The sequence below is a fragment of the Ailuropoda melanoleuca genome, chromosome 9 (genome assembly GCF_002007445.2).
Source record: "Ailuropoda melanoleuca isolate Jingjing chromosome 9, ASM200744v2, whole genome shotgun sequence".
NCBI classification, from domain to species: Eukaryota; Metazoa; Chordata; class Mammalia; order Carnivora; family Ursidae; genus Ailuropoda; species Ailuropoda melanoleuca.
In genome coordinates, this window is record NC_048226.1 from 43,170,149 (window position 1) to 43,179,323 (window position 9,175).

The window sequence follows — 9,175 nt, forward strand, 5'->3', positions numbered from 1 at the left end:
GGCTCGGGTCGGTCACGCCGTCAGGTGCCGGCTGCCGTCGGCGCTGACCTTCGCCGCCGAAGCTGTGGCTGAGGCTGCGGCCGCCATGTTCCCGTGTTAATAACTGCTGCCTGGTTGTTTATTTCAATGGAGATCCTCCCCCAACTCCCTCCTCCTCCTCCTCCTCCGCGTCTCCGCACTTGCGGAGAGAGACACAGACCGCGCGAGCTCGCGAGCAGGGGAGGGGGCTCGGGAGCCAGACCGTCCCTCCCTCCGCCTCCCTGGCCGTGGCCGCCGCCAAGTCCTGTCACTGGGGAAAGGACGGGGCGGAAACTTGCCTCCCGCGCCCCCGGGGAGGGGGCAAAGGTGGACGGAGGGTTCTCTGGGGAGTAGACCCTGGGCGCGGGGTCCGCAGCATCTCCGTCGGCAGAGTCCTCTGAGAAGGCGACCAGGGGAGAGGTGAAGAGTGAGGGGGAGAAGGGAAAGGGGACAAAATGGGTGACTGTGGCAAAGGGAGGGTGACCTATGGGTGACTGCAAGTGAAGGGAGAGTAAACAGATGACTCCATGGGAGGGCAAAGGGCAGTGCCAAAAAAGAAAGCGAGAGGATGGGACTGGCCGGGGCTGCAGAGTGGAGGCAGTGGGTTCTTGGGGCTGCAGACGGCGGGGAAGATGCCCCGGACGAAGATCGGGGAAAGCCAAGTGCCAGGTTCGCCCGGGGAAGAGCCTCCCTCCGGCGCTCGGACCGGGCCCCTCCGCCAGTAGCCTGCGCCCCTAGGGCGCACCTCACACGCCCCGCGTCTGCTGCTGCGTCCTGGAGGTGCCTCTCGTCCATCAAGGAGATGCCCCTCGTCCATCAGGTCTCCTTCCGCTCCTACTTGGATTGGCTTCTCTTGTTGCAGCCGTAACTTCCGAAGGGATGGAGGGGCGCGACTGCGGGAGGCTAGCTGAAAGGGGTGCCACCCAGCAATCGCCTGATAAAACAAAAGTGCCCACAGTGTGTAAAACCTAACCTGGTTGAGCGTTCTCGTCCCGACATGAATCAACAAAAGTTTTTTTAATGGAAAGTCCACTTCCTAGACGTCAGAAAGTGATGTTGGGGTTGGGGGTGTGCAGGAGAGTTGCACCAAAAATTCGAGGCGAATTCTCACTTAAATATTACTTGGATCAGTTTTATGTTTTGGGAAAGCAAGCTCTTCCCAACTTAGATATAATTATTTGGAAAAAATGAACAATATTTGCATACCAAATTTCCTTACTTCTAGTCTTAGGAGAAAGGTCACTTGCCATAGACAATAATAGTGTTTATTGAACACTCACTGTGTGTCTGGAACTACTGAGTAATTTATAGACGCTACTGATTTTGATCCTCAAGCCTTACAAGGTAATTACCATTTTTATCCTTCGCAAAAATTTAAACTTAAAGAAATAATTTACCTAGGGTTATACAGCCAGGAAGCTGGAGAGGATTTGAGCCCAGTCTTGGCGGGCTCCAAAGCCCACACTTTTAATATCTTCAACCTCAAATTTGTGGGAATACCACCAATTTTATTTTGGGAAAGAAAATGTTGGGGGGTGAGACTATAGATGGAAAATGGAAGGCTATTACAACAAGTTGTTAGCACTAGGGAGTATAATAAGTGGGTGTGTAATGGGGTGCTTACACTTTTATTTTGTACACTTGACAGTGTTTAAAATGTTTGCATTGACTGTGTATTAATTTAGTAAATTTTTAAAGATTATTTTAATTACCTGGCACAACAGAATTATGTTTCCTGAAAACCCATAGCTCTCCAAAAACTTGGGAGAAGAAACAGGAAATGGAGGGTTTCTAATGGACTGTCTTCTTCCACCAAATACTAGTCCATAGTCTTCCTACATGGAGGAAGTAGTCACCTGAGGTCTGTCACATTGCTGGACTCAGATTTTCTTTCCTGTCCTTACCCCTAACACTGAGCTGTGATAAAGGAAAGATTCTCTTTCTTGCTTTCCTTTTGGCAAAAGTCCGGAGTCCATCAGTCCTCTGCAACAGTATATTTCACACTGTCAAAAACCACCCATGATATCTGTGCAAATAAATGACTCCCCATTGCATTTCCATATTTCTCAGTAAAACTTACCACGTGCTCAAGATACACGACTGATACACGACTGTCTCTACCAAAATAAAACAAACACATCTGACAGCATAGCATAGTAAGTTCCATGTTCAGCTGCTACTCAGTTGCCTGGAGTCTGGAGGAATCCTGTAACCCGCTCTCTGGTCTCCTTCAAGCACTTCATGCTACCGTCTAATAATACTGTGTTGTACTGGAGCTGTTCATATATTAGTCTTTCTCTTTCACTAGATTGTAAGCTAGTCAGGTCTCTCAACCGTGTCTTGTTCTAGTTTTTATTATACTCCTAACAAGGTCTCGCGTAATGTTTTTTTGTTTAGCTGAATCTGTAAAACCTAAACAATGGTATCTCATCCAATCTCCATGTCCCCTTCCCCAACTGACCCTCCAATATTTTGCTTTTAAAATCTGTTTATAAAAAATGTTCTCAGTATTTTGATAGAACTAGATTTCTGTGAGGCCTCAGAATAATTGTTACAAAAACTAGCCATTAGTGAATTATCACTGTGATAATATATGGAAAGGAAGAAAAGTCAGTAAATAAGTTGAGTTGATGCAAAGAAAAAAAAGAGGGGCGCCTGGATGGTGCACTCATTAAGCATCTGCCTCTTGCTCAGGGCGTGATCCCAGCGTTCTGGGATCCAGCCCCACATCAGGCTCCTCTGCTAGGAGCCTGCTTCTTCCTCTCCCACTCCCCCTGCTTGTGTTCCCTCTCTCGCTGGCCGTCTCTCTCTGTCAAATAAATAAAACCTCAAAAAAAAAAAAAAAAGATATAGGAACTAGGTATATGACCAACAGAGGACAACCCGATAAGGGGGAAAAAAATGTGGGTAAAAAAATGTGGGTACAGGGGCGCCTGGGTGGCACAGCTGTTAAGCGTCTGCCTTCGGCTCAGGGCGTGATCCTGGCATTATGGGATCAAGCCCCACATCAGGCTCCTCCGCTATGAGCCTGCTTCTTCCTCTCCCACTCCCCCTGCTTGTGTTCCCTCTCTCACTGGCTGTCTCTATCTCTGTCAAATAAATAAATAAAATCTTTAAAAAAAATTTTTAAAAATTTTTTTTAAAAATGTGGGTACAAATCATAAAGGGGAAGGAAATTATTGAAATTCAGTAGAAGCAGAAACTTGAGAGACCATGAATGGATGAGGCAAGTAGACAAACCAAAAAAAAAAAAAAAAAGTCAGCCAAATTATAAATGCAGTATAAAATAGCAAAGGAAAACGTTATTTATATATTTAACAATATACCTAAGAAAAATGAGAACAATGTGAATACTACAGGGCAAGAAATTTTTTTTTAAGATTTTATTTATTTATTTTAGAGAGAGATGGGTGCTTAAGTGGCTTAGTCGGTTAAGCCTCTGCCTTTGGCTCAGGTCATGATCTCAGGGTCCTGGGATTGAGCCCCACATTGGGTTCTCTGCTTGGTGGGGAAGTCTGCTTCTCCCACTCACTCTCCCTCTGTGCTCTCTCTCAAATATTTTTTTTTTACTTTTTTTTTTAAGATTTTATTTATTTATTTGAAAGAGAGAGGGAGAGTGAAAGGGAGAAGCAGACTCCCTGCTGAGTGGAGAGCCTGAAGCTCCCGGGACTCTGTGATCATGACCTGAGCCGGAGGCAGAGGCTTAACCGATGAGCCACGCAGGCGCCCCAGGGCAAGAAATTTCTATTTTGACTGCCTCTCTTCCCCATTCAATTTCAAGCTACTCACTGTCTTCATACTTAAACTATATAAAAATGGAAGTTTCGATACCATTTTTGTATTATTAATACTACTAGCATGCATCATGCTATAATGAGAAGTAACACGGTATGGTAAAAAAAAAAAACCTATAGAAGATAAGCAAATAAACATATGAGTTGTACTTTGCTACTTACTATGTGACCTTAGACAAGTCACTAAATAACTGCTTCTTCATCTGTACAATTGTTGCAAGACTCAAAATAATGTAAATTAATGTACTTTAACTATCGAGCTCTTTATAGAGACATAAAGGAATATTATTATGTTGACTATATCTGTGCATAGCACAGTTACCTCTGTTTGGTGCAGTCTCCTTTCAAATTGCAAAAGCAAAAACCTCTAGTTCATTTTATTAAAAATGTAATTATCGGAGGGGAGAATCAGTTAAAACATTGGTTTGACAATTTGATTATTGAACAAAACAACTATTTGCTCAACTGTTTCATTATTGTTTGCTCTTTCCAAATTCCTTGAATAGTATAGCTCCTATAAATGTGTCTAATAGAGGTCAAGCATATTTCACATATCTTTATTTCTTTTTTTTAAAGATTTTATTTATTAATTTAAGAGAGAAAGAGACAGCATGAGCAGGGGGAGGGGCAGAGGGAGGTACAGAGAGAGGGACAGAGGGAGAAGTAGGCTTCTTGCCAAGCAGGGAGCCCAATGTGGGCTCGATCCCAGGGCCCTGGGATCATGATCTGAGTCAAAGGCAGATGCTTAACTGACTAAGCCACCCAGCTGCCACTATTTCTAGTCAAAGTAGGCATTATATGTTTATTATTCCTGTTTTACATGTGAGAAAACTGAGATTCAGAGAAATTAATTTATGCAAGATCATAGGGCTGACTTTGCAGCATGACTAACAGATTGTGCTAAGATTGTGTTCTCCATCACTGAATATCTCTACTACTTTAGAACACACATTGTCTTCACCTTTATTTCCTCAGTACCTATAACAATTCCTAGACCATAATACAGGCTCAATAAAAATGACCATGATATGAATGAATAAATGAATGAGGGGCTCCCTTCAAATCTTACTGCACATGGTCACAAGATTAATAGTCCCACTTTTATTCTATTACTTTCCACTTGAAAATACTTAATCCTTCTTTGCCTACAGAATACAATTAAAATCCTTTACCTTATATTCTTCAGTACGACCCTGTTTTTTTTCTAGCCATATCTTCTGAAGCAATAACAGCAACAAAATATTTAATACACCTTCACTCATTCCAGGGTGTTCTGGAATCAGGCGGACTGAGTCTCAGTCTTGGCTCTTACTTACTCTGTGACCTTAAGAAGCAAGTTATTTAGCCTTTCTTCAAATTTTATCCAATGCAATAAGGTAAGAAAATAAAAAGGAAGGAAGTAAAACCATCGTTATTTACTGATGATGTGATTGTGGACACATGAATTTCAAAGGAATCTATAAACTACTAAAATGAATGCAAGATCACAGGATATAAGGTCCACATACAGAAATCAATTGTATTTCCACATATTAGCAAGAAATGATTGGAAAATGAAATTTTAAAAAAATATTTACAAAAGCATGAAAAACTTCAAATACTTAGGAATATATTTAACAAAAGATATGTAAGATCTCTATACTGAAACCAAAAGTATGCTGAAAAAATTCACAAAGGCCTAATTAAAAGGAGAGATGGGTAAACTCAATGTTGCTAAGATGTCAGCTCTTCCCAAATTGGTCTATAAATTTATTGCAATCCCAATCAAAATCCCATCAGGTCTCTCTAGTGAAAACTGAGATTCTAATTTTAAAACGGATATGGAGATACATATTATCAAGAAAAGCCAAGACAAACTTGAAGAAGAACAGTTTGGATAACTTACACTACTGATTTCAAAACTCACTATAGAGCTACAATAATTAAAACCGTGTGATATTGGTGTAAGAATAGACAAATAGATCAATGGAACAGAATAGTGAGTCCAGAAATAGATGTTCATATTTACAGACAATTGATTTTTCTACAAAGTCATTAAAGAAATTCAATAGAGAAAGGAAAGTCTTGTCAATAAATAGCGTGGGAACAACTAGATATCGGTATAGAGAAAATGAATATTGACTCCTACCTGACACCATACATAAGAATAAATTAAAGCTGGATCATAGACTTAAATGTTAAAGCTAAAACTATAAACCTCCTACAGGGAAAATTGGGATAATAAATATTTTACAACTTTGGGGTAGGCAAAGATTTTTCAACAGGACGTGAAAGACACTAACCAGAAAAGAAAAATAAATGATAAATGGCATTTCATTAAAATTATAAACTTCTTATCAAAAATGCCACTAGGAAGAAAAAACAGTCCACAGATTAGGAGAACATATTTGCAATACACCTATCAGGCAAAATAACTGTATCCAAAATAAGTAAAGAACACTACCAAATTAATAATAAAGAAACAACCCAATAACAAAATGGACCAGAGACTTGAAAAGGCACTTTACAAAAATATGTGATTGGTAAATAAACATTTGAAAAGATGCTCAAAGTCCTTAGTCATCAGGGAACTAACTCAAGTTAAAACAATAAGAGATACCACTTATATACTCCCTAGAATGGCTAAAATTATAAAGGCCAACAATTTCTAGTATTGGCAAGAATGTGGAACAATTGGAACTCTCTTTCAGACTTTCTATAGTCTGGCAGGACTATACAACCACTTTGGAAAACAGTGTGGTGCTTCCTTTTAAAGGTAAGCTTACACTTACCATATGACTTAACAGTACTCTCCTAAGTATTTACCTAAGAGAATATTGATCTGGGTGACTATTACATTTTAACAATGGTTTGTCAGAATTATTGAGTTTTATGGTTAGGATATGTTCATTTAGCTGTCTGTAAATTATACCTGAACAAAATACCACTGGCATCTAAAGAAATGGGATTAGAGAATTTCCCCAATGTAAGGAAGTAGAGGTACAAAAAGCCAACTACAAGTGTCAAACTCAATGGTGAAACATTTACAGCTTCTTCCTCAGATTGGGAAAGAAAATCGGGGACAGAATGTCCACTATTACTATATTCAGTATTTTACAGGACATTCTAGCCAAAAAAGGTATAACTATTGCTAAGGAAGAAGTAAAACTGTCATGATATGCAAATGGCTTGACTTTTATGTAGAAAATCAAAAAGAATCAACAAACTATTAGAATTAAATTTAAGATCTCCAGGATGGAAGGTTAATACACAAAATTCATTTACATTTCTATATATTAAAAACAACTAGAAAATGAAAACTGGAGGGGCGCCTGGGTGGCACAGTGGTTGGGCGTCTGCCTTCGGCTCAGGGCGTGATCCTGGCGTTATGGGATCGAGTCCCACATCAGGCTCCTCCGCTGTGAGCCTGCTTCTTCCTCTCCCACTCCCCCTGCTTGTGTTCCCTCTCTCGCTGGCTGTCTCTATCTCTGTCAAATAAATAAATAAAATCTTTAAAAAAAAAAAAAAAGAAAATGAAAACTTGAAATGTACATTGAAAAGTTGTTTGGCAATGTCCATTAAAGCTGAGCATGTCTGCTTTACGACCCAGTAGTTCCACTCCTAAGTATATACCCAATAGAGTTCCTCAACAAGAGAATGAATAAATTATAGTGTTTTTGCTCAATGTAATACTAGACTGAAATGAAAATGAACAAACTATAGTTCCGTGCAATGACATGGGTGAATCATATATAAAAATAATCTTGACTACAAGGTACCAGCTACAAAAGAATAGCACCGTATGATGTTATTTACATTAAGGTCAAAGACAGACAAAACTAGCCTATAGTGGCAGATACCAAGACAGTTGTCACCTTCTAGGGGTAGGTGGCGCCTGGGAAAGCACATGAGGGAGATTCGGGGATGTTGAGAATATCCTATTCCTAATCCGAGTGGAGGTGACATGGGTATTCTTTCATGAAATGGCTTGTGTACAGCTCTTTCAAGGTACACACATGCATGCCTATGTATATTCTATTTCAGTTTTAAAAGCATTATTGTATGCATTTCCTGATGTCTCCTTAACTAGACTGCAAGCTCCTTGAACTCAGGGATCAGATTTTAGATTTCTTAATATCCTTCATGGGTTTTAGCACAGTGACCTCCTAAAATATTACTTTACATAAAGTAAGTAGGTACAGGTGCCAATAAAGTTTATTTGGTTTTAGTGTAAGTACAAAGAGTAAAGAAAAAAAACAAGAATAAAATAAAGCAACATACGTACAAATATAATCAATTTATGAAGTACTGACATTTTTCCTATAATTTTCCTCTTTCTTGCATTATTCTGGAATAACTCCAAAGTAAAGTTAGCTACTAGAAATAGAATCTAATAAATTAAGTGCAATATAAGAATCACAACTCGCGTGCTCCGGTAAGTAAGAGCGGGTATGTGGATCTACCAGGTGTTGACCTAATCTCACTTAATGTGGAAGGTCATGCAGGTAGGCTGATGGGGATCATAGACTAGAGAAGCAGGTTCTAGACCAGCATCTGAACCCATAACCAGTATGACCTGGACATTTTGTTGGTTGATTGACATCTTTTTATTGTGGTGGAATATATATATAACATAAAAATTGCCAATTCAGGGGCACCTGGGTGGCACAGTTGTTAAGCGTCTGCCTTCGGCTCACGGCGTGATCCCAGCATTCTGGGATCGAGCCCCACATCAGGCTTCTCCGCTAGGGGCCTGCTTCTTCCTCTCCCACTCCCCCTGCTTGTGTTCCCTCTCTTGTTGGCTGTCTCTGTCAAATAAATAAAATATTTTTTAAAAAATTGCCAATTCAACCATTTTTAAGTGTACAATTCAGTGGCATTAGGTACATGCAAATTGTTGTGCGACCACACCACTACCCAACTCCAGAAGTTTTTCATGAAAATATTCTGGACAAGGTATTCAGTGCATCTAGGACTCTGTTTCTTACCCGAGTCTTACATTTTTAAGATCTTGCGCAGCTCAGGAATACTGTATTAGGGAGCTAAAAAGTACACTCAGAGGAAAAAAGACTCCTTTGGTTAGAATGTGAGATTCTTACAAAATCCTAGGTCTGGAGGGGAAAGGTTAGTGCTCAGTTATAGCCAGGACAGAAAAATGTCTTCGAGAAAAAAAGCGCATCTGACTAACAGCTCTTTTTCCTTAGAAAGAACCATCTTCGTCCTTCTTTTGAAATAGGCCTTTGTAAACATGGATCACTTGACAAATAGTCCTACTCACCACAGAGGACTCATTCTAGCAATATTTCTTAGGCTTTAAAATATAAAACTCTGTTTTTATTCAAAACATTTACAGGGTCAATCAATGTTACATTTTAATTAGTCTA

The 9,175-nt window shown here is 39.9% G+C and overlaps 1 protein-coding gene across 3 annotated transcripts in view; it reads right to left on the reverse strand.

Annotated features, from left to right (window-relative positions):
• NCOA2 (nuclear receptor coactivator 2) overlaps positions 1-513 on the reverse strand; it is a 286,067-nt gene extending 285,554 nt beyond the window's left edge. For 2 of the 3 annotated variants that reach the window (XM_034668163.1, XM_034668161.1), the window contains exon 1: positions 1-299. The gene's annotated coding sequence lies outside the window, so the exon portion shown is untranslated. The other variant, XM_034668162.1, reaches the window with a different exon arrangement.
• Between the last annotated feature and the right edge of the window lie 8,662 nt (positions 514-9,175).